Source organism: Myxine glutinosa, chromosome 9 (genome assembly GCF_964187855.1).
Source record: "Myxine glutinosa chromosome 9, kmMyxGlut1.1, whole genome shotgun sequence".
In the NCBI taxonomy this organism is placed as follows: Eukaryota; Metazoa; Chordata; class Myxini; order Myxiniformes; family Myxinidae; genus Myxine; species Myxine glutinosa.
In genome coordinates, this window is record NC_136269.1 from 149,165,343 (window position 1) to 149,192,141 (window position 26,799).

Consider the following 26,799-nt stretch of genomic DNA (forward strand, 5'->3'; position numbering starts at 1 on the left):
GATTCCTCCAATTCACGGACGCAATTCCTCCCCGATATATGAACCCCCCACATGTAAGGTCCGCTCGCGCCGACAATACCAACCGCGCTGCCTGCCGGGTTTCGCCGCGGAACCGGAGCCTGAACTGAGGTGGGGCGTGGACCGGAGTGGAGCGTGAACCGGCGCCGGAGCCAACGCTGGCCCATCTGCTTGGACCTTCCTTCCTGCAATTCCCCTTTCGTGTAAGTCTGTTTGTGTTGTCCTGGGCATGTTAAATAAGACTGTATAAGGTTGCCCTGTGTCTGATTCTTCTTCTTCCCTTGTACATGCCCTTCTTTCGTTTCCTCTTCGGGTTTTTGTACGTAATAAATCTCTATTCTTCCTACCTTTTGGTTTCCTCTCCATCCGATCGTTTTAGTGATTTCTCAATTGAATATACGTGGCACGATTAGAACCACTCAGAATCGGGTTAGTCTTCTTGTTAATGGCTCGGGCTTCGGATTGCTAAACCGCTTGGCAATTTCCATCTTGTCCGCGGTCCGAGCAGGAGTTATCTCCCTGCTTCACGGCCAGGGGTAGCACTCAGGTATTTGGGACTTTATTGACCAATCACTCTGGCTACTCCCGACCGGAAGGAGCGTTATAACTTCTAGGGTTGGGGGAACGGCCAGCTTAAAAGACAAGGGGATTAACCCCCCCTTGGTAAGGGGAGCGCCGACCCCTGAATCCGCAACAATTGGTGTCCGGGAGTGGGATTTGGGCCCGAACCAAATTTTTTTATATTGTGGAAAAAAAATTGGTCAAAAATTAGGAGCGGCCAAATCTTCTTTTTTTTAAACCCAAATTAAGGTCGTGCCATGGATAATCAAGGCGATCGGATGCCGGTGGGGGTAGATGGAGGGGTTAGAGGCAACCCAGGACCCCAGGGAAGGAGTGGGAGTAATGGAGGAGGAAGGCAATGAGGATGCGGTAGAGGGGGTTGCAAGCACACAAAATGGCGGCGCCTCACATGCGGTCCCGGCACCCGAGGCCGCTGTGCGACCCGGGTGCAACATTGAATTGTATTTAATTCAGTCGATGGCAATAATAGACTCCCAAAAAGATGAGATGAAAGCTCAGGGTGAGCAATTGGGAAGCCAAATTGGCGGGCTACGGAAAGAGATGGGAGAAATGAGGGCCGATAGTGAGGGAATGGGAAATAGAATGGGGGAGCAATTGGGAAGCCAAATTGGGGAATTGAGAAATGACATGGGAAGCCAAATTGGGGGCCTAGAGGTCAAATTGGGAGGATTAGGGGGACAATTGGAGGACATGGGTGGCCAAGCCTGGGAAATTAATGAGGGGTTAGCGAGGGAGGAAGCCCAATATGAGATAAGACAGATGGGGAGGAACAGAGACCGCGACTTGAGCGGGAGGAGTACAAGGGTACGCGACGAGGTAGCGCGGCTTGAGGAGTGCGGGTTAAGCGAGGTTGAGCAAAGCACAGCCGGGTGGACCGGGATAGAAATCGCGACTCGGGGTATGGGAAAGCCGGCGACCGCCGAAGTAGAGAATTTTATTTTATTAGAACAGGCGGACGTCGAGGATAAAGAAATTAAAAGCAAAGAAATAGTCGAAATTGGAATTGGAGAGACGCCCGACTTAGAAAAGCACTCGCGGGACGAAAAGATGGAGCATGTGCAAAGTCTGTATTCACATCATGATGCCGTGCTTGTTAATCACCCCAATAAAGATTTGCAGCTTCAGGTGGTGGAGCAAAGAAGAGGAAGCACCAAGGTGAGCCGGGCTGTATATGGTGTAAAAAGATTTTTTGCGCGCTGGGGATCGCGACGTCACCCGGGCGTTCGTGGAGGGTCCTTTTTGTGCAGTACGAATGGCGCGCATGTAAGAAAAAAGTGTGCGTCGAAGAGTGAGAATGAATGCACGACAGAGTGTGATAGTGGGAGTGATTGTGATACAGAGAGTGAGTTGGTTGTGAAGCGCGTGATGGGGTGTGTTACAGGGGATGTAACGGAAGAGTGCACGCCCGTGGTGGTTACGGAGTACGTAACGGGGGAGAGTGCACGCAAGGAGTGCGTGAGCGTTATGAGTGCGCCTTGAGTGTGTAGGTGCGAGTAGGGAAGAGAATGCACGAGGAGAAAGTGCAATGATGGAATGTCTGGAATGCATGAAGTGTATGGAAGGCAAGAGGACGACTTGGTGTGTGAATGTGAGTGTAAAAGGGGTCGCGTATGTGTGTGAGCATGCAAGGAAAGCATCGACGTTGACCGGGGCAGCGGTTAGGCCAACGTTTAGCCGACGCGAGCTCTCGGTCCATGACGGGCTGCTTTGTGTGCTGCGGGGGCCGGCCGGGATCGGTGCCGCTTCGCTCCTGCACGGAGCGTCGTGCACGATTCGGGTCAGGCCTCGCCCTGTACGGTCGGTACCTCACTTTGCCAGGCAAAGCGGGCGGCCCGGTTTGAGGGGAAGGAGAAGGGGTCGGAGCGGCACCCCGTTGTGGTGGCGGCGCTCCGGCCGGGCAAGGCTGGACCGCCGCGCATGGGAGCGAAAGGCCCTGCGTTGGGATGGTGCCTTGAACCTTGGCCCGAGTAAACTTCCTCCCCTGAATCCGAATGCCGGAAGGACCCAACCTGCAGGCGACAAACCACCCGTATTCATTGCTCGGCTTTGCGAAGCCGAGCTTTAATGATGTAATGACGTACCGAGAGGCTCTGAGTGAAGTGGACTGATGGCGATAGTGATAGTGTGATTGGGAATTGATACCCAGTGTAGAGGGACGGTAGCTCTATCATCCCTCACACCAATTTTGGGGGCACATGAGCTTTAGTTTTATGGGGATTGGCTGTACAAACTAGCCCGGGAGTGTTAGGTTATTGATAGGATCTAGGAAATGACCATAGGTAACGTTACATTTAAGTAGTGACATTGATACCAGTAGAGGGGACATAGAGAGATTAGGTTGGTTGATAATGACGAGGGATGTGCAATAGTATAAGGAGTGACAGGGGAGCACGAGTTTCAGAAGGGAGTAGTTAGATTAGATGATGTAGTGTGTTTGTAGTGACGATGATGGAAATGAGAAATTGAACGCGAGTATTTGTGGTGAGCATGATGAATGGCATTGTATTGAGTGAATCGCTTGCAAGGTGTGCAAGTGCAATGCAGGTGTATGGAGAATGGTTGTGTGGAATCAATGGTGTGGAGTGAGTGGAGTGTGGAATGAGTAGAGTGGAGTGGATGGTGCGAAAGGGTGCAGTAAAGTGAAAAGGCGAGTTCGTTGGTCGAGTGAAAAGGGTGAGTGGGGGAAGAATGGACCCCCTCATGAATACCCAGGGAGGGTAGTTTAAGAGTAGGTAGAGGGTATAGGTAAATTGTGGTTGGATATTGGCATCTGTGGTGCGGGTAGTCGCACAGAAGTGTTGTGTTGGGTGCATTAGTAAATTGAAATTGGCTGGGCATGTGGCCTGTTAGTGAGAATGGTTGGTTGGGCACTCCGCCACTGTTAGTCTGTCGGCCAGGTGAGGCCGCAGGTAGGCTCTGGGAGCCAGTAGTGTTCAATGGGGCCTGAGGATCTGGAGGACGGACCCGGGTAGCCCGACGCCAGAGAGGGCGGTAGGGGGTGAGAGTGCCAGAGGGCCTTCCCCCAGGTAGGTTAGGGTGAGGAGCAGGTAAGCTCAGGAGGCAACTGCAGTGGCGGAGGTGCGCAGGTAAGTAGACCTGCTAGGGGAGCCACACGACCCAGCCCTGAAATTGTGCGAGGGCACAGGAAGTAGAATATGGGGAGTGAGACCCCAAATTGGTGAGCGCCACAGTATGTTCAATAGGAATTGGTTTTTAGAACCACATAGAGTAAAGATGGCCAATGGTTTGGCAGGGAAAGACCCCGGGTAGTGTAAAGTGTGTTAATGTCATTTAGAAGGTAGTTTAGGATTGAAAATCTCTTCGCACCATCCGCATCCACTCACGAAGATGACAGGACTCCACACCAGGTTTTGCAAATATTTGGAATGTGAGACGCATCATGACGTGGGTGAGACATTGTTTATGTTCCATCTCTTCCTCCCTAGGAGGGATTGATGATAAATTTGGCTTAGGTGGGAGTGATGAGGAATTGGGATTGATGACGAATTTGATATTAGGGGAGATATGGAAGACAGGACGTTATCGACGGATTTGTAAATTGTGTAGATACGGGGAAGGGGCAAGGGTAGATTAGGTGACGGGGGGGGGGGGGGGAGGTTGTACAGTAGGGACGAGCTTTCTCGGCTCGCTCTCCTGCGCACCTCACTCTGCATTACCTTGTATTGATGTGTACCTTTGCACCCTTGCACCCCGCTAACCCTGCTAACCCTGCTTTGTCTTCCTTCCCCACTCATGGACCGTGGTCTTTCTGTGCCGAGGGGAAAGTGTGCAGGTGTCGCAGTTGTGCGCCCGCACCCTCGCTGCTTGCCTGCCTGGACCAGTACACCACCTATGGATCACACGCTTGTGGCCTCACACCATGTATGGATCCCAGGTTTTGGAGTCTGGCACCTCTGCTGGAAGCGGGCCTTTGCTGCCAGCATCTTGCTTGCGGACCACGGTCGAGGTGGCACCTATGCCATGTGGGTGAACCACCTTAGTTGGCCCCTGCTGGCTGTAATTTTAAAAAGTGGACGCAGTTTGTGCCCTTTTTAGTGATTAAATAGGCCGCAAGAAAGAACAGCAAGAAAACGCCAAGAAACATCGGCCCAGCAGCCATCGGCCCAGCTGAAAAGACGCCAGTTATTTTTTGAAAAATGTATGACTGTACTTATGGTGGTGCTTATTGGTGCTTTTCGTGCATGGTGGTGCTTTTTGTGTTTTTTTTTAGTGCACCTTATTATTTGATTGTGCATTTCTGTACATGTGGGTATGGTGTATCGGTACAGTGCAGTGAGTGGCATTTCCTCTTTTCAAAAGTTCTGCTTTTGTTTCCCAAAAGACAGGTCCTGGGTTCGAGTTTTGTAAATAATCAAAATAGTAGTGTTCTTTGAAAATAATGCTCCCCAACGGCTTTATGTGTAGTTTGAAAATTAATTCCGCAATTCGGTTAGTCTGTGGGCGTGAGTCAGTTAGGTAGAATGCAACGCAGCAGGCGGGACATATCTAGTTTTTAAAATGTCGCACTCAGGGTGAGGTTAATACGAGAGGGTAACTACACCTAAGTGTCACACATAATTGTAAAATATATCCCTTGTGAAACGGCCTGGGATGAGCCTGGAGAAAGGGAGGGTGCTGTGTTACGGTTTTCAGAACCGTCACTTGTAAATAATAATCCCTTGTAAATAACTCCCTGTAAATATTCCCATTTGGTAAAGGTCAAAGTTCGCACCCCTAGTTAGTCCATATTGCAACATGTAGGGCACCATAGGAACTTCTTCAGTTATTTCATTAGTATGTGTTTCAGGTAAGGCTCTGTTTCCAATAGTTTGACTCTGCGTTGCATTAATCAAATAACATAGGCCCCTTTTTCAATCCCGTTCATTTTGCAGCTTAGCCCTCTCCAAATTGGGTTACGCGCTTCTGCTCGCCCAGCAGCGTTCGCTGCCTGGCTCAAACACCATTAACCATGCGGTCAGAGCGGAGAAAAAGGGGGAGGAGTTATCGGAGCGAGGCATAGCCCTGTTAAGGGCGGAGTCGGTGAGCCCTCGCGACCAACCAGGGCCGAGGCGAGCTCACCGGTGGGTGTGTCCGAAAAGCATGCGGCTTGATACGTGAGCGTGTAATATAAGCGCTCGTGTGGGACTACTGAGAGAGTCGGTCGGCCGGAGAGAGTCTGTTGGAGTCGGAGTCGGAGAGTCTGAGGGTCTGCCGGGGAGAGTGGCGCCATTGGAGAGAACAAGATCCACGACGAGAGACCGGGTGGAGAGTCACGAGGCACGCGTCACGATTCCTCCGATTCACGGACGCAATTCCTCCCCGATATATGAAACCCCCGCATGTAAGGTTCACTCGCGCCGACAATACCAACCGCGCTGCCTGCCGGGTTTCGCCGCGGAACCGGAGCCTGAACCGAGGTGGAGCATAGACCGGAGTGGAGCGTGAACCGGGGCCGGAGCCAACGCTGGCCCATCTGCTTGGACCTTCCTTCCTGCTATTCCCCTTTCGTGTAAGTCTGTTTGTGTTGTCCTGGGCATGTTAATTAAGACTGTATAAGGTTGCCCTGTGTCTGCTTCTTCTTCTTCCCTTGTACATGCCCTTCTTTCGTTTCCTCTTCGGGTTTTTGTACGTAATAAATCTCTGTTCTTCCTACCTTTTGGTTTCCTCTCCATCCGATCGTTTTAGTGATTTCTCAATTGAATATACGTGGCACGATTAGAACCGCACAGAATCGGGTTGGTCTTCTTGTTAATGGCTCGGGCTTCGGATTGCTAAACCGCTCGGCAATTTCCATCTTGTCCGCGGTCCGAGCAGGAGTTATCTCCCTGCTTCACGGCCATGGGTAGCACTCAGGTATTTGGGACTTTATTGACCAATCACCCTGGCTACCCCCGACTGGAAGGAGCATTATAACTTCTAGGGTTGGGGGGATGGCCAGCTTAAAAGACAAGGGGATTAACCCCCCCCCTTGAGAAGGGGAGCGCCGACCCCCAAATCCGCAACAATATATATATATATATATATATATATATATATATATATATATATATATATATATATATATATATATATATATATATATATATATATATACATATATAATATGTATATATATACAATATAATATATATATATATATATATATATATATATATATATATATATATATATATATATATACACAACAATATATATACATATATAATATGTATGGGGCAATTTATTGCCAAAACAGTTAAATTGCATTTCCATGTGAATCTTGTGTAAAATGGGTTCTCAAAGCATGCAAGGGAATGTGCATGGAACTAAGATCGAGCAACCTGGACATCTGTGAGTTGATCTTTGTCACCCTGGCAAATGTGCACGGAGGCAAGAGTGTGGATACAGCACGGTGTTGGTATGCAGCACTCAATTAGTGAGGCTGAACAGGTCAAATGATTGACCTCTATCAACTTCTGAGTCGCTCCATGATGACAAGCAGATGCCAGTGGCACCAGAGAGACGAGGGTTCTGACCTGGATAAGCCTTCGTAAGTGACCCCGAAATTCCAACTGATCAAGATCAAAGGAAATGGTTTTCTATTTAACAGGAACACTGCGAGGCTTGGGCAGAGATTGCCTGCGAGTGAAGAACGCGTCGTTTTCTGTCTGTATTTCCGTGTAAAGTATAAGTGTGTAATAGTATTGGCTTCTCTCCATACGATGATTGAATAAATCTCAGTGGAACTGTCGTGACGTCTTCTTGATTCTCGTCTTGAGAAATCTCTTCATAAGAAGTTCATCATTTCTCCAACACTATCTTAGAGTTGGTTGAGTGAGATGGTTGAGGCACTGCTGGTGGTAGATGGGGTGGTGGTGCTGTCGGCTCTTATAATAAAGCTTGCGATGGTCGACTACTTCACTTTAGTTTGTAGGTCCTTGTAGGTCTCTTTATAAGGCATCATAGCAGCCTCCAAAACCTTTTTTTAATTTTCTGCTTCTCTCCATGAAACTTCATCCGAGAATCTTTCTGCTTCTCTTCATCCGAGAATGATGGTGTGGAGGTTGAAAGAGGTGACAGTGAGGGAGGCATTAAAAGAGAGGCTGAGTATGGCAGAGGATACTGTGGTTGACCTTGAAAGTGGTTGGATGTCAATGAAAGATAGTCTGTTGGGGGCCATTGGTGAGGTATGTGGATGGACTAAAGGACCACCGAGGCACTCGGAAACATGGTGGTGGGATGATGAAGTTGGAAAGAGGATTGACGAGAAGAAGAAGAAGTTCAAGGCGTGGCAGAAGGCGAAGGGTACGGGGGCAGAAAAATGCAGAACATGAAAGTTATAAGGCAGCCAAGAAGGCTGCAAAGAAAGAGGTAGCAAAGGCACAGGAGGAATGTAGGAAAATGTTCGGAGAACGCTTGGATTCGGAAGAGGGTCAGAGAGCGGTATTCAGGTTTGCAAAGCAGATAGCGAAAGAGAGGTGCGATGTGATGGGGGTGAGTTGCTTGAAAGATGAAGTGGGACAAATCGTTGTGGACTCAGATGGAATTAAAGGAAGATGGAAGAGATATATGGAAATGCTCTTGAATGCAGAGAATGAATGGGATAGCACCATCGAGAGTAACCCAGTTTTAGGACCGACAGAGAAGATAACTGAGAAGGAAGTTGAGGAAGCGATAAAAGCAATGAAGAGTAGAAAAGCAGTAGGGCCAACTGGAGTTGTGGGAGATATGTTGAAGGCAGCGGGAAGTTTGGGTGTGAAGAGAATGACAGAGATCTGTAATCTGGTGGTGAAAGAAGGCCGCATTCCAGTAGATTGGGAATTGAGTACCCTCTGTGGTGAAATTGTATCAAAGTTGAACCCAGGTTTGGTGCTCCCTTAAACCGCTGGGCGGTGTCTATAAGACCTCGGACGTCCGCGACTCGAGGCCACTCCTGCGACATTATTATACAATGCCATGTAGAATTGAATGGTACGTACCCGCCTATATTCTAGGTTTGCTTGCATTGACTGATATATTCAATCTTCTCATATGATGCCTAGATCCTGACATGTATGTTGCTTGATGTACTTTACAGGATGATGTACAGATCTGATTGAGATTAAACCATACATATGGAACACGTTGTGAATCTGGTTGATTTCCACAACACTTAATCTCAATCAAGATCTTCGGGAATGGTGGGACACGAGTCTGGCGATGGCCGGATGAACGCTGATCTCAGACGAGCGTTTCCCGACATTCTCCATGCTCCTGCGCGGCCCACCTCGGAGAAGAATGACCAGCTGAGAGCCCATCGAGCCAGCTCCAGCCACGGAGCTCCGACGACTCTCGCTGCCGGTCTACCTCGACGGGACCAGAAGTGCAAGCATTTTGCGGAACCGCGCCGTCAAAGCGCGAACTGCTCTCCTGGGACCCAGACGCCGGAGCAGGCGTGACGGACTCCGGCAAGGCGCCTGCTGAAGGAGGCCACTGGGAAATGTCCTGGGCCGCAACCCCGTCGGAACGACGGACCCGCTTGGCGCCGAAGGTACGAGTCTAGCCTCGGTTGCTCGAAACGCTAACGGCTCCATCCGAGAGAATCATCCTAGATTTGCGTGCCTCGGCCCGAGATGAGATTCCCACGCGAGTGATCACGACTCCCATGTCGGCCATGCCTCCACACGGCCGGCACACTCCGACCACTCGCTGCTCGGTGGAATCGCCTCCTCCGCGCGGGCCGGAACACTCCGACCACTCGCTACCCGGTGGAATCGCCTCCTCCGCGCGGATCGCGCACTGCTCGTCGGTATCATGCCGTGCCTCACACGGCCGGCTCACCCTGACCACTCGCTGCTCGGTGGAACCACCTCCTCCACGCGAATCGCGCACTGCTCGTCGGAATCATGCCGTGCCTCACACGGCCGGCTCACTCCGGCTGCTCGGTGGAATCACCTCCTCCACGCGAATCCCCTCGCTGCTCGGTGGAACCACCTCCTCCGCGCGAATCACGCACTGCTCGTCGGAATCACGCTGTACCTCACACGGCCAGCTCACTCCGGCTGCTCGGTGGAATCACCTCCTCCGCACTGCTCGTCGGGATCACGCCGTGCCTCACACGGCCGGCTCACCCTGACCACTCGCTGCTCGGTGGAACCACCTCCTCCGCGTGAATCGCGCACTGCTTGTCGGAATCACGCCGTGCCTCACACGGCCGGCTCACTCCGGCTGCTCGGTGGAATCGCCTCCTCCACGCGAATCCCCTCGCTGCTCGGTGGAACCACCTCCTCCGCGCGAATCGCGCACTGCTCGTCGGAATCACGCTGTGCCTCACACGGCCGGCTCACTCCGGCTGCTCGGTGGAATCACCTCCTCTGCGCGAAGCCGCACGTTGCTCCCTTCGCGGGCCCTACTCGGCGAGGCTGGCGATTCCTATCGCTGCTCGCCAGAATCACCTCCTCCCGCATGAATCACGCGCTGCACCATCGCTGGATGGCATCCTCACTAGGCACGACGCGCCAGTCGCGCACGCCGCATCTTCGCTGGATGGACCCCTTCTTCACGCGAAGCGCACGTGATTCCCCTCGCTGGCACTACTCTGTGGCCCCGTTGCTGCTGGTCGGAATCCCACCTACGCATGGCTTCTCAGCGAGGCTGGCGAACACCGCTGCCCGGACTCGCCTCAACGCGTGAGGCTCGTTTGGCTCCACTCGGGGACTCGCCGAGCATGGTCTTCCTAAACTTTCATCTTCTTCCGCTGTCATAACCTTAATAAACAATCTTAAAAGGGTTCTAAGGGGTTCACGGCACTCGGGGATTTGTGAAATGTGATTTGTGAAATGTGATTTGTGTTGGCGTGATGTATCATATCATGCTAGATACCGTTGATAACTACCGCACTGCTGCCGCTATTCCCCGCTTCAACCCCCCGGACAAACCCTGCCCGAAAGCCATCGAACGGGACGCTACTTCAGGCCGTGCAAATTATTGCGGCCCAGCGTGCTCGCCCTCTCGTCTCAGCGTGCCACGCTGGCTCGACAGGCCGAGGACGACTTTCGGTTTTGCCAACGAACCGCACGCGCCCGAACCAATTGATGACGTCACCGACTAATCACGCGTTTGCTCTACGGCGTCATTAACGTAATTGCGTGCTTCACGCGATCTCATCATCGGGGATTCGTTTACATTTCCATGTACCTTGGTAAACTACGTACCAAATGTCCTTTACGTAAACGACGTAAACTACGTAACGCGGCGCTACCTCAAGGTCGCGCGCCCGCGCCGTTTAGGGAGTACACGGTGACCTCGTGAAATGGTGACATTGAGCGTCGCGCCCGGCTCCCTTGTCACCTGCGCAAGTAACGGGGGCACCGTACTGCCTGCTCGCCCTTGACTCTGGGCTTGTTGTTTATCGGACAGAGCTCTTGGCTCGTATCCATGCACATTTCGAGACTGCGAGACGCCTCGTCTGATTCCATTTCCCTCTGCCCCAGACTGACTGTGACTCAGACTGACCCAGACTGTGAAGGTCGTCTGACTTCGGTATGCAGCGCGCCGCTGCAACCTCGGTGGGGGGGGGGGGGGGGGGATCCCAGGAGGTTGGGCAATCTATCCGCGATCCGGATGCCGTTCGGTATAACGCCTCCCACCTCGCCCCTTGTGGGGACCCAGGATGGACAATCCATCCGCGATCCGGATGCCGTTCGGTATAACGACTCCCACCTCGCCCCTTGTGGGGACCCAGGATGACGTCCATGGATGTCTTTGTGTCTTTGAGTGAGTCTTTGAGTCCATGGATGGTCGATCCGAGCCATTCAATGAAGGCGTTGAATGGATGGATCGGTCGGACATCCGTGGATGGACAATCCATCCGGGACATCTAGCATGGATGGACAGTCCATCCGGGGCGATGGCTGTCTTTGGGTCTCTGAGTCTTTGCGTCCGTGGATGGTCGATCCATCCGCGGTCCGGCTGGATCCGTGCCATGCAATGAAGGCGTTGAATGGATGGATCGGTCGGACATCCGTGGATGGCCAATCCATCCGGGACATCTAGCATGACAATCATCTCGACATCTAGACAATCCATCCGGGACAACGCTGAGACAAACAAGGTTTGTCCAGCCGGGACTCTCTCTCGGTTTGTGAATGGGACAATCCATCCGGGACAACGCTGGGACAAACAAGGTTTGTCCAGCCGGGACTCTCTCTCGGTTTGTGAATGGGACAATTCAATTCGCTTTGAATGGGACAATCCTTCCATCCGGGGCATCCTCTCGGTAGCCGGTATAGCCGATCTTCTCCGATCCTCCGAGCGCTGTACAGCAGGACAGGATTGCCATATGCATCCCGTAGGTTCTGCGCGCTTCGCTGGAGAGGCGCGTTCCGGTCGTTTTGTGCATCGTCGTAATCAGCCATGCCGGTCGTCCAGGCAGCCTTCAGAGGCCGCTCGTGTCTCGTGCGAAGGATCGCTGCCAACGGTAGATTCACGTGCCGGAACAAGAGTTTGTAATGCGTATGAGCTGCCGTCAGAGGACGCTCGAGTCTCGTGATTCAACAGGGCCGCTGCCGGTGTCGAGTAACTCTCGTTATGGCTCTCATCGATTCTCTCCCTCGGCAATTCCATGACATGGATCTAAAATGGATCGATCATGTACCTTGGGAGCCTAGGCAGGTACAGACTGCAATTGACTTACTGTAATGGCCTCCTGTCATGTCATCTTACTTACTGTTACAGCTTACTGTAATTCTTTACTGTACTTGCTTACTGTAATTCCATGACATGGACCTAACATGGATCGATCATGTACCCTTGGGAGCCTAGGCAGGTACAGATTGCAATGGACTCACTGTAATGGCCTCCTGTCATGTAACCTTACTTACGGTTACAGCTTACTGTAAAGAGGCTTACTGATTTACACATGTGTTGCATTGCGACGAATGGACATTCGCTCTTCGCCAAGGTACAACGTATCCTATCTAGCTACTGTGCCGACGACCCCGCTGTAAGACTAGACTATTGTGACCCACGTGACCGTCCCTCCCTTCGCCTGATACACCCCTGCCTGAAGCAGTGAAGGCACTGAGGTGCCCCTCCGACACCTGCCTCCAGCGGCTACTCCGAAGCAGGGGGACTCCGGGCTTGGGGATGTCGTACCCGGTAGTTTCCGACCCTGTGTTGGCAGGGTAATTTCGCCACCCTGACCGCTATGGAAGGACCGACTGACTTTATAGGGAAATATGTCTTTAACACCCCAAGAATAAAATGATGACTTCCTCAATCCATTAATGCTGACGCGCACTCGCTTCCTGCCGAGCGGCAGTATAGTTCTAACGGTGGGGAGAATGTGGTGAAATTGTACCAAAGTTGAACCCAGGTTTGGTGCTCCCTTAAACCGCTGGGCGGTGTCTATAAGACCTCGGACGTCCGCGACTCGAGGCCACTCCTGCGACATCATTATACAATGCCATGTAGAATTGAATGGTACGTACCCGCCTATATTCTAGGTTTGCTTGCATTGACTGATATATTCAATCTTCTCATATGATGCCTAGATCCTGACATGTATGTTGCTTGATGTACTTTACAGGATGATGTACAGATCTGATTGAGATTAAACCATACATATGGAACACGTTGTGAATCTGGTTGATTTCCACAACACCCTCGTCTCTCCATACAAGGGGAAAGGTGACCCTCTGGTCTGTGGCTCGTATCAAGCGATAAATTTATTGGAGCATGGAATGAAGGTATTGGAAAGGGTGTTGGAGAGGAGGATAAGGAAGAAAGTGAAGATCGACGAAATGCAGTTTGGATTTATGCCAGGAAGAAGAACGACAGATGCGCTTTTTATTGTAGGGCAGTTGCAGGAGAAGTACATGGAGAAAAGGAAGAAGTTGTTTCTTGGGTTTGTTGATCTGGAGAAAGCATTCGATAGGGTTCCACGCGAAGTAATGACATGGGCATTGAGGAAGTTAGGAGTGGAGGAATGGTTGATCAGAGTAGTGATGGCAATGTACGAGAGAGCGCACAGAGAGCGCACAAGAGAGAGATGGCAATGTCCTTACAGCTGTAAGGACGAAGGACGGGAACAGTGGTGAGTTTGAGGTGAAGGTGGGAGTGCATCAGGGGTCGGTACTAAGTCCACTATTATTTGTAGCTGTGATGGAGGTGCTGGCTCGGAATGTAAAGGAGGGTTTACCGTGGGAGTTGTTGCATGCAGATGATCTGGTGTTGATTGCGGAAAGTATGGATGGACTGAAGGAGAAGATGAACAAGTGGAAGGGATGTATGGAGACAAAATGTCTGAAGGTGAATATCGGAAAAACGAAGGTGATTGCAAGTGGTAAAGCATGTGGTGAAGTGGAAAGAACTGAGAAGTGGCCGTGTGCTGTGTGCAGGAAGGGTGTCGGAGTGAACTCCATTCAATGTACAATGTGCACTGAGTGGGTTCATCAAAAATGTAGTGGTTTGAGAGGGTCATTAACCAGTGTGGCAGCTACATTCAAGTGTAAGGTGTGCACAGAGGGAGCTGCAGATGGAGGAAATCTTGAGTTGGATCTTGGAGATGGCGTGAAGCTGGAAGGTGTGAAAACATTTTGCTACCTAGGAGACATGCTGAATGGAGAAGGTGGATCAGACTCGGCAACGGTTGCTGGAGTGAAATGTGCATGGAAGAAGTTTCAGGAACTGAGTGGCATTCTGACGAGGAGGGGAGTGTCGTTGAAGCTGAAGGGAAAGGTGTATGCTGCATGTGTGAGAAGTGTTATGATTTATGGGACCGAGACATGGGTAATGAATGTAGAGCAGCAACGAAGGCTGGAAATGGTGGAAATGCGAATGTTTCGGTGGATGTGTGGAGTATCGTTGAGAGAGAGGAAGACAAATGATGAATTGCGAAAGATGATGGGAATATAGCCTGTGATGGATGCTGTGAAGAGAAACATTTTGAGATGGTTTGGTCATGTGTTGAGGAAGGATGAAAGTGACTGGTTGAGAAAAGTGGTGGAAATGAATGTCGAAGGAAGTAGAGGACAGGGAAGACTGAGAAAGACTTGGCTAAAGGTGGTGGAAGAAGAAATGCGGGCAAGCGGGTTAAACAAGGGTAGATGCAGAAAATAGGGCAAAATGGAGAAGATTGTCCTGGGGCCCCCGCAAGGCTAACCCCCGCTCTAGCAGGGAAAATGGCTTTAAAATGCCTGTTGTTGTTGTTGTTGTTATACGGGGGGTGTTATGTGAAAGCATACCATAGGGGAGGCAGAACTGTACAGGAAGTAGCATGGGCCATGTGACATGTCGGAGAAATCTCAATGCACAGTAAGTATGAAACTGTAGCTTGAGGTTGTTTATTTTTTCTTCACACGGGGGTGAAGCAGTGCTAATTAGTGGTATGGATTTCGGATAATTTTCCCCAGTGCGTGTTTTCCCTCTGTAATCTTTCCCTTTACGGTTTGCTGCCACAGCAGCCAGGAAAGCCACCATTAAATTACATTTACAAGCCAAGCTATGACGGCCCAATGAACACTTATGGCAAAAGGCCACGCTCATGGAGTGGTACGATGGGGGGTGGAGAAAAAGCCCCTGAGGGTCATGATTGGCCCAGAGGAGCATGTAGCATTTTTAAAGGGGCTTCGCGATAGGTCAGTGTGACATGAGAGCTATAGCTGAGGAGAGGGGCATTCGTGAGTAGAGCGGACAAGAAAGATTGGCCATTTTGGATGTGCGTGCTTTTGGAGCTTTTGCTGTACCAGCATGAGGAGGTTTTGGTGGCTGTGGTGCTCTTCGGGGGTGCTGGGGGCCACGTTGTGCTTGCTGGCCAGGGAACCTAAAAGGAGGCCGTCTTGGCTACTTGACTCACACCTGGGCATTTGACGCATGGCGCTGCCGCCATTTTGGGGCATTTTGACACGCGGGCCTTTCGTCAGCAGTTGTCATCTGCCGGGTTCCCGCCTGTGTGGCATTGAGCTTCGGCAGCCACCCACCGCCGAGGAAAAGACTCTGGAGACAGCAAATGCTGGAGAGGGAACATTATATTTTGATTTATCTTTCCCCTGTCGTGTTGTGTGAATCAGTCTTTGTGAGGAACCTCTGTAGAAATTAGTTTTTACCTCAACATTTTATTTCGTCCTTAATATGTTTCGATGAAATTATTTGATTGTTGAATTTACTGTGGTGTTTCTTTGTTCATGGGTTCGGGAATAAACCCATGTTTCTTTTCATTCAGGTAAACGCCTCGCAGCCTTCCATCTCACATGCGCGATATCCGCCATATATTTGGGTGCCGCATCAGGAGTTAAGGCAGTTCAGCTATCCATTAGCAGGCGGTCTAAATCACCGGTGACACGACAATATGTAACGTATTTTTTCTATTTGACCCCTGGTTCAGGCTCCAGGGGTGAGGACTTAGGGTCACATGGGTTAAAACTTGGAAGAAAAAATTAACTCAAAATTTAATATTGGTTCATTCCTGGTGGACCTTTTCACCATCTTTCAATTTTGCTTTAGGTGGGAAGCATGGGGATTTGCGATGGCGTGCTGTCAACTTTGCTCAAGAAATTTTACCTTTTTATTTTTAATTAATCTGGAAAATGTTCAAATAAAATTTCAACTTTGAGATTATGCGGTATTAGGTGTAGATCAGTGACAAAAATCTCAATTGAATCCATTTGAAATACCAAGTTGTAACACAACAGAATGTGAAAAATGTCAAGGGCTGTGATTACTTTCTGAAGGCCCTGTAAATACTTGCCATTTTATTATTACTGCCACTAAAAGCCATTTCCTTAAGAACCTGTGTCCTGATTTATTCTGTCAGCTCTGATCACAGCAAAGGATAACCAAGGGTTAATTGGCCTTGGTAAGCACGAGAAACGGTTACACAACTTGTGCTCCCGTTCGGCCAACTAGTTTAGATTAGTTACGTAATCGTCGGCATGGTACCTTCACGTACTCGAGCTTTTTTATATTGTAGCAGGACTTTGGGTATGGGAACCAGCATGGAGTTCTGGGGAGGCTGGTGATTGTGGTCTTTTAAAGACATGCCGTCTTCTCGGAGTTATCCGGAAGTGCTGTCCATCAAGTCAGGATCAGGGTAGAAGCGAGTAACAATATGTATATGCGAGGTGAAGTACCCGGTGTTGCCCGGGGAAATTAAATGGAATACGTATTTAAATATTTCCTGCATGACAGTCACAAAACATATTACTCGACCAATCCCAGAGAAAATACAGGCAGTATAGAAGCAACATGCTCACCCTAAGCCTGAACACGGAGGTGTTACAATAAATCTGTGTAAAGCAATCTTTTTAATAACAGATTTATGTGAAACACGATGATAATTACATTTATGTTGTTGATAACAAATCACTACAACCTCAACATAATATCTTCTCAAAACATATTACTTCATCGCTCCTGGGAAAAACCCAGGCAGTGTATAAGCACAAGACCCAATCGAGGCCTGAAGGCCACTTATATGGTTTTCGCTGGGGTTAATTATTTTTATCTAAACATAGCCCATAGCCTCCTCTGGATGAAAGATAAGGCCATGCAACGTGTGGTTGCACTGGTTCCTGCAGGTTCAGAATGCATAAACGAACAAACAAACATTCTTTCTTTATATAGGAGATATACTGTATATGTCTGGTGTTTTCCAGAACCCTGATTAAATATCCTACCTGGGAATAAGTTGCACAGTTAGTATTACCATCAGGAGACCTGGCCATCTTCTGGTCTGCAGTTGCTCATGTAGCTCTGGACCTGGCTGGCACAAGTCTAATGGATTTGGTCTGGTGTCTACGTTTCTCTGTAGTTTTGTGTCATTAATTCATGTGCAGTACACAGCTACTGGTTTGGCATCAATTACGTTATAAAAGCATGCAGTAACATCAATGATAGTAGCACAGCTGTGCCAATGACGTAGTGGTCTCACATGGGATCTTTAAGTCAACAACCAATGCGAGCAGATTGGTTCCAGGTTAACGTCCATCCAAGAGTTGGCATTGATGTCATTGATGCAACAATAGCTCTTCAGGATCAATGCAACAGTATTATAATCAGGCCGAGTGCCATAAATAGAAAGATTCTGGCCAACTCGCTATCAGACGCTGTAAGGTATCTCGACAGACGACGATCGATTGCAGCACACGTTTATTGACTCTCCCGATACAGGCCCGATTCACCGCAGCGCCATCCGAGCTGGGCCGTAACTTCCGGAAAAACGGAAATAAACCCGCAGTCACGGTGTAGGGATACAACGGTGAATATTTGCAGCTTCATACATGACATCCTCCCCTTTAAGTCCAAAATTACCAAGAGCAATACGTGCTAGACTTCCAAAGCTGACATTTCAAAAGCAACATTTCCAAAACATGTGAAAATATGTGTGCAAACGATTATGAGAATAATAAAAATACGTGAAAATAGAACATGTGTCACTGTGAGAATAGAACGTGTGTCATCGTGAAAATAGAACATGTGTCAATGTGAAAATAGAACATATGTCAACGTGAAAATAGAACATGTTCAAAGATTCAACCGGTCGGGTGCTTTTCTCTCATGCATTGAGCGTCGCGGTGTACTAGTGGATACAGAGTCCGAGGTGATTCCTTTGGTCTCCACGAAGGGTGTAGCGCTCGCAGAGGTTTTCGGGGCATCCGAGCTGGCTGGAGCGGCCACGACGATCTCCGGCAGTGGCGGTCGAACTGTTGTTCTGACTGTGACGATGCTGCAGGCTCTATCGACTGACAGTGACGGTAGGTTATGTGGTCCTGATGTCGACGAATTTCACGGCTGTCCTGTAGGTGAATCACGCAGGACAGTGGACCTGGCTTCTCAATGATGTCACCCGGTAGCCACGTCACACCTGCACCAAAATTTTGGGCAAACACTTGATCTCCGATGTTGATACAGCGACTGTTGGACGTCTTATCGTGCACCAACTTTTGATTTAGCTGGCTCTGATAAACATTCGATGATATGTCTGGTTTGAGATTGTCAAGTGTCGATCTGAAGTGTCGTTTCATCAATAACTCAGATGGAGCTGCACCGGTTGTTGATTGTGGCGTGATGCGGTATTTGAACAGGAGACGAGAAAGCTTTGTTTCCAGGTTTCCCTCCTGAAGTTTCTGCAATCCGGATTTGATGATTCCCATGGATCATTCGGCCAAGCCATTTGAAGCCTGGTGATGTGGGCTGACAAACTTATGTTTGATGCCGTTCCGACGTGTGAACTCGGAACTGGAAAAACATGAACCGTTATCACTCACGATCATCCTGGGCAGACCAGGAGTGATGAAACAGCGTCTGAGTCTTTCGATGATAATGGCTCACGTAGTACCACGCGTCACACAGGCATCGATCCATTTTGTGTGCGCGTCTAATTATTAGAATCATGCTGCCGTTAATAGGCCCGGCATAATCGAGATGTAGGCGATGCCACGGTTCGCTGGGCCATTCCCAGGGATGCAGTGGCACTTTCGCAGGTGTATTCCGGGTGCTCTGGCAGGGGGGTAACAATGTCGAACATGATGTTCGATATCAGCATCAAGATTCGGCCACCACACATAGTTTCTGGCGAGTGACTTCATCTTCACAATCCCGGGGTGACAGTCATGGATTTCATCCATGACCCGGGAACGCAGATTTTCCAGGATCACGACACGACATCCCTAGAGTAGGCAACCATTTTCCACACCGAGTTCGTTTTTACGTGCTTTAAAAGCCGCAAAAGCTGGGTCACCCTCAGGTAGCAAATGCCATCCAAGCTATACAGCTTGTACAGTTCTGGACAGAATGGGGTCTCGTCGAGTATGAGTGCGGATCTGGCCGGAATCGACAGCACAATCATGCAGATTAACCATCAGTGCGATAATGGATCCTGCTGTAGGCGAATCGTCAATGGATACTGGAAGGGGTAACCGACTCATGGCATCTGCATTTGTGATAGACAAACCGGGCTTATAACATATGGTGTAGTCATAAGCAGTGAGAAACAGGGACCAGCGGATGATCCTGGGCGGTAGTGTGTCAGATGTCACTTCAGTTGGACCAAACAGACTGATCAGCGACTTGTGATCAGTGCGAATCATGAAATGATGTCCAAGAAGGAACTGGCGAAATTTGCTGATGCTGAAAACGATTCCCAATCCTTCCTTGTCAAGTTGGGAATAGTTCTTCTCTGCCGGAGACAACGTTCTGGATGCAAATGCAACAAGTCTTTCCATACCATCAGGCATCACGTGTGATAATACACTCCCCTCTCTATACCGACAGGCATCGCATGTCAGCACAAGATCATTCTCTGGATCAAAATGAACGAGAACATTGGATGATTTGAGCAGATCCTTAGAGGTCTGGAATGCTGATTGTTCAGTGGATCCCCAGCTCCAGGAGACTCCTTTCCTCAAAAGCCGATAAAGGGGGCCCAAAACGTTGGTCACATTCGGGATGTAACGACCATAGAACTGAAGCAAACCGAGGTATGACTTCAATTCGGTTACGTCTCGTGGAGACGGAGCATCCTTGATAGCTCGGACTTTCTCATCCGTCGGGTGTAGACCCTTGGCATCAATCGTATGACCCAGGTACGTGACTGATGGCACCATAAACTTGCACTTGTCTCGACGCAAACGTAGGCCAGAGTCCGAAATCTTCTTCAGAACTCTATCCAGGTTTTGTATATGTTCCACGTCCATACGACCAGTAAGCAGAATATCATCCTAGTAACAAACGACGTTGCGTTCGGCGGCAAACAAACTGGCCATGACACGCTGATAAATTCCAGGTGCAGATTTCACTCCAAAACTGAGTCGGTGGTACCTGTACAACCCACGATGCGTGTTGATGGTAAGATACTGTTTCGAATTGTCGTCCAAGCGGAGCTGTAGATAGGCGGATTTGAGATCGAGTTTCGTAAAAGTCTTGCCTCCCGTGAGACGAGCATAGAAGTCTTCGATCCTCAGGTTTGGATATTTATCCAATGAAGAACACTTGTTCACGGTCATTTTATAATCTCCACATATGCGGATGGACTGGTCCGATTTTATGACCGGAACGATGGGCGCCACCTATTCGGCATACTGGATTTGCTCGATGATGCACAGATTTCAAGATGATCCAGTTCCTTGTCAATCCGCTCCCGCAGGGTGAAAGGGACTGGGCGAGCTCTGCAAAATAAAGGATTGGCATCCCTGTCAACACTGAGTTTAGCCGTATGTCCTTTCAAGGTTCCAAGCTCATCCTTGAAGACATCTGGGTACGTATCCAGCACATTTTTGAGTGTGTACGCTGCGGTAGGAGAAACGTTGGCTGCCCGGAGTTTATGAATGCTTTTGAACTTCAGTTGAATTATGCTCAACCAGTTCCTACCGAGTAAGGAAGGGCCCTTTCCAGGAATGACGATCAGGGGGTCGGTGAAACTCTCTGTTATCGTAGCCCACCGTGACGTCACATGTACCGCAGGGAACAATCTTCTCACCTGTATAGGTGGAGAGTCCATAGGTAGTAGGTTTCAGATGAGGTCGGTCAGCATCACTCCACAGGTTTGTGAAAACAGCATGGCTGATGAGCGAGACGGCCGCACCAGTGTCGACCTCCATTTGCAATGGTCGATTGTTGACGACAACAGTGGCAAGAAGAGGGTCCCGCTTATGGTGAGAATCAATATGAAACAGGTCACACGATTCTGAGTTGTCGGAAACAGAGCTCACCTGGTCAAACTCAGGTTCCTCCCAACCGATAAACTGATGAATCTTCTTGTCAGCAGCTTTCCCTTTTCCCGATTTGCGAGTGATGCAAGCTGGAGCAATATGGTCAGTTTTCGAAAAGAAATGGCAGGTTGCATCTTTGAACTGACACGTCTCCGGAGGCTGCTTTCCATTGCACCGAAAACATTTGTTGTGTGTTTGAGACTGCACTGGCTTCTGACGAGGAGCCTCGTTCCAACGTTTTGGCCGATTATGTTCCAACCGATTCACAGCAGGGCTGCTACCAGTCGAGCGAGTGGCACCGATGCTTGTCGCATTGCGTTCAGCACTTTCCATGGAAATGGCGGTGTCTCTGGCATTTTGGAACGTCAGTCTTCTCTCAGCAAGCAGGCGTCTACGAGTGCGGTCATCAGACATGCCAACCACCAGCAAATCACGGAGCATGTCATCAATCGTGTCCCCAAACTCACACAGATGTGACAGTTTTTTGAGGTGTGCAATGAAGTCTGCGATCGACTGACTTTGATGCTGTCTGCACATGTAAAAATTAAACCGACACAGGATGACTGAAGGAGATGGATTACAATGTTCCTTCAAAGCGGCCTTGAGCTCTGCATCCGTGAGCTCCTGGATTGTCCGAGGCCGAATCAGGTTTTTAACGAGTGTGAACATCTCACCCCTGCAAACGGACAGGAAGACGGCCTTCATCAGGGCTTCGGTCGCGATGCCGTTCGCCTCGAAGTAGAAAGACAACCGCTCAGAATACGTGTCAAAATCTCCCTCATGAGGGTCGAATTCATCGATATGGCCGAAAGAAGTCATGGTCTAGATGTTTATCCTCGTCGCCATGAAAGGTATCGTGACAGACTACGATCGATTGTTGCACATTTATTTACTCTGCAGATACAGGCCCGATTCACCCCAGCGCCATCCGAGCTGGGCCGTAACTTCCGGAAAAACGGAAATAAACCCGCGGTCACGGTGTAGGGATACAACGGTGAATATTTGCAGCTTCATGCATGACAGACGCCATCTTGCCTACCAAGTGAGCGCGAGCAGTGACTCTAGTGGTGCGAGATAGGTGCCATTCAACTCGGGCACACTAAACAACTCATTGATCAAAAATGTATGCCATCCACAACCTTGTAATTTACTGAGATCATAGATGAAAGCATTCCTTATAATCTGAGATTAACATGAAGGCTACAATATCAATCATTTGGCTATGAGTATGATTTGAACCTGATTGTATTATGAATTTTCGCAATGCCCGGCGCTAGCACGAACCGCTCCTGTTTGTATTGAACTTAGCTCTCTGACGGGATTACATGGAGGAACAAATATGTCTTAGAAAGGGTAATGTCCAGTCTGTAATTTGATAATGGACTGCTCAAGAGATTCACACAGTGATCCATCGTGGTTCTCCACAGAAGTCAGTGTTCAAAATGAATCAACCAACGACCATGTACTCCACCATATACAGAATATTATAATCAATGAGACGGGATGTTGCACAAGCAGGAAATTTCAGGTGCAATGCAAGATTGAAAGGAAGAGATCATGAATGATCGGAACATTTGAGCCAAATACATTGCATCTACCTCCCATAAGTCTAAGCTGTGCCGGCATCCGACGAGTTTTACTTTAGTTGGTTCATAACAATATCGAGTCACGATACAACATTGGAATGGATCATGAAATACAAAACAATGATCCCAATTAGGTACTTACCAAACACAAATACAAGTAAGCAGACATGAACTATCCAACTCTATGCAGTTTAGCTGTCCAAATCGCACATTTTCCTTCGTCATGAGGGAAACTGGGCATTATCCGGCCTTGCCCCGGTCGAACAGAGCAGCACCATCGTCAAGAGCACCATCGTCCTCACTCTCCTTGCACTGCTCTCTCTCCACCCCACCCACAGGAGTACCTCTGGCTATGGCTTCCTCTCCGCTCCCACCTTTTGTTCATATGTGTTCTGTACCGTCCTCCAAACAGTGATGACTTCATTTACATTTCGCTGTCTGACAACATGGACCAACTTCTATCCACTCATCCCAACTCTCTCTTCCTCATATGTGGCAACTTCAACTGTCATCATGCCAGCTGGCTGGGTGTGGGTTCCTCTCAAACCAGCCATGGCACCTCAGCAAATGACTTCTGTGACTCATTGGGACTGACACAATCTGTCAATTTCCCGACCCGGATCTCAGTCAATGGAGTATCTTCTCTTCTAGACTTGGTTATGACAAACTTCCCTGCAAATGTCTGCTGCTCTTCTTCTGCGCCAATCGGCTCTTCTGATCATGTGCTAGTTAAAGTGGACATCTCTCTGACCATTCTCAGAGAGCCTTCTCAGCATCGATGAGTCTGGCATTTCACTCAGGCTGACTGGCATGGTCTGCAAGCAGCCATCAATCATCTGGACTGGTCTCCCATCTCTACTGTCTCTGACATCAATTCATCCAAAGCAAACTGCTCTCTCTCATGCACAGATTTATCCCATCTCGTCTTCAGTTGTCTTACCCTTCCTCCCGTCCATGGTACACTGAATCTTGTGGTGAGGCAGTTGCCCTGAAACAACTTGCCTTTGCCTCTTGGAAGGCAAATCCAACTGAAAGCAATCTCAGTTCCTTCCACCAAGCTCGGAACAAGTGAGTGTCCACCCTCAGGAGTGCCAGGAGCACTATCTCTCCACACTCAAGATTAAACTCGCAAACCTGTCTCCTTCCTCCAAATCCTGGTGGCGTCTGGTCAAATCCGTTTCTGGTGTCTGTTCCCCCTCCATCCCCTCCCTTATCTCAAATGGCGACACAGTTGACACCGCACGTGACAAAGCCGAATGCCTCAACTCTGTGTTTGCGTCAAAATCTTTTGTCCCAAACCCATCTCTCTCTGTACCCACGTTACCCAGTCGAACCCAACTGCTCATGGACTCTGTGTCCTTCTCTCCTGACAAGGTGGCGAAGTATTTGTCAAACCTCAACTCTGATTCTGCAACTGGACCAGACGGCATCAGCCTACAGGTCCTAAAATCCTGCTCTGCTGCTCGATTTCACCCTCTCTCTGTTCTCTTCACCCTCTCTTTTGCTCAAGGTCATCTGCCATCAGCTTGGCAATCAGCCAACATTACCGCTTTACACAAAAAATGTGCAAAAACAGATCCTTGCAACTACAGACCAATCAGCCTGCTCCCAATTATCAGCAAAGCAATGGAATCCATCATGGCTTCGGATATCAAATCCTTCCTCTTCTCCAATGGCTTGATCTCCAATCATCAATTTGGATTCAGACCAGGTCATTCTACTCTGGACATCTTGCTTCTGCTGTCTCAACAACGGATGGAGGTCCTCTAATGCCAAACAGGAAATCAGAGCTGTCTCTCTTAACATATCACGTGCCTTCGGTACGGTCTGGCACCCAGCTCTGCTTACCAAACTCTCCTCCTATGTTATCCATGGAAGTCTCCATGCATGGCTTGCGGACTTCCTCTCTGGTCATAGTCAACGTGTGGCCCTTTATGGATTTCTCTCATCTCCCCTTCCTGTTCAGGCCGGAGTTCCCCAAGGCAGTGTTCTGGGCCCTGTGCTTTTTCTGGTCTTCATCAATGATCTCTCATACTCTCTGGAAAATCCTCTCCATCTCTTTGCTGATGACTCCACTCTCTGCCGCTCCATTCCTCATCCCTCAGATCGGCAGTCTGCAGCCTCCTCACTCTCTGCAGACCTGGACAAAATCACAGACTGGTCAAACAAGTGGAACATGTCTTTCAATCCTGACAAATCTCACACTCTTACAATGTCTCTCCGAAAAGGCCGATTGGAAAACCCTCCCACCTACTTTCTCAACAATCCTGTCCAAAAAGTTCTGTCACTCAAGCTTTTGGGTCTTACTTTCTGCAATGATCTTTCCTGGGAAAACCCACATTTCGAAGCTGGCCTCCAAAGGCAGTCGCCGACGGTGCATCCTCCATCATGCGAAGTCCTTCCTGGGCACACCCGAGTTCCTCACCACATACAAGGCTTTCATCCGCAGCTCAATTGAATACTGTTCCCCCCTCTGGGCCAGTGATCCTCCCTCACACCTAGCTCGGCTTCACGCTGTTGAAACCAAAGATTTCAGAATCATTGGAACTCCCACGATGAAGCTAACTCCGAGGGCCTTTCACTCACTCACCGCAGGCAGGTTGGTGGTCTTTCTGTCTTCTACCGACTCCTCTCTGGCCTTGCTCCCCCAGCTCTCTCTGTGCTCTGTCCCCCAAATATTCCTACAGGTCACACAAGATCTGACAGCAACCCTCTTATGGTTAAACTGCCAAAATCTAGGTTCTCTGCTCACCTTCACTCTTTCATTCCCCTTTTCTCCCACATCTGGAACAAACTCCCCCTCCCTTCAATCCCACTCCTCCCTCCAGGTCTTTAAAACAGCTGTTCACCACCATCTCTTATCTTCCCCCATCCAAAACCTTGATCTTTTCTACCCCCGTTAAATCACCCCAGAACCACCCTTTTTGAAATTCCAACTTCTTTCCTGGAAGTCCTTGCAGTGTTCATATGTTTTATACCTCTCCCACATCCCCCCAAGCCCTTCCCCTCCCACAATTCTCTCGATGTCCCTGCTCTCAAATGTTGTGTTTGTGTCCTTCCCCCTCTCTCCCCATCCTGTCTACCGCTCCCCTTGTTTTGTGTTTTATGTGTCGGTTTGACTTTTTGTGTGATTAATGTTAGCTCTTTCACGAGCCTCGATCTTGTATACAAAAAAAAAAATTAAAAAGTTAAAAACGAGAACCTGTGCATTATTTGGCCTTGCCCTGATCAAACAGAGCAGGACCATCATCACGAGGGAACCTGGGTATAAATTGGCCTTGCCCTAATCAAACAGAGCAGCCTCATCACCACGAGGGAACCTGGGCATTATCCGGCCTTGGCCTGATCAAACAGAGCAGCCTCATCATCACGAGGGAACCTGGGCATTATCCGGCCTTGCCCTGATCAAACTGAGCAGCCTCATCATCACGAGGGAACCTGGGCATTATCCGGCCTTGCCCTAATCAAACAGAGCAGCACCCCCATCGAGAGAACCTGGGCTTTATCCGGCCTTGCCCTGATCAAACAGAGCAGCCCCATCATCACGAGGGAACCTGGGCATTATCCGGCCTTGCCCTGATCAAACAGAGCAGCCCATCATCACGAGGGAACCTGGGCATTACCCGGCCTTGCCCTAATCAAACAGAGCAGCACCATCATCACGAGGGAACCTGGGCATTATCCGGCCTTGCCCTAATCAAACAGAGCAGCACCATCATCACGAGGGAACCTGGGCATTATTCGGCCTTGGCCTGATCAAACAGAGCAGCCCCATCATCACGAGGGAACCTGGGCATTATCCGGCCTTGCCCTGATCAAACAGAGCAGCCCCATCATCACGAGGGAACCTGGGCATTATCCGGCCTTGCCCTGATCAAACAGAGCAGCACCATCATCACGAGGGAACCTGGGCATTATCCGGCCTTGCCCTGATCAAACAGAGCAGC

At 49.4% G+C, this 26,799-nt stretch overlaps 1 protein-coding gene and 1 long non-coding RNA gene across 3 annotated transcripts in view; one reads left to right on the forward strand and one right to left on the reverse strand.

Moving 5' to 3' along the window:
* SLC3A1 (solute carrier family 3 member 1) overlaps positions 1 to 26,799 on the reverse strand; it is a 186,386-nt gene that overhangs the window by 126,770 nt on the left and 32,817 nt on the right. The window lies entirely within an intron of this gene.
* LOC144893684 (uncharacterized) lies at positions 11,177 to 13,190 on the forward strand. Its single transcript, XR_013624631.1, has 2 exons — positions 11,177 to 11,671; positions 11,745 to 13,190. It is a non-coding gene; the product is annotated as an uncharacterized LOC144893684 (long non-coding RNA).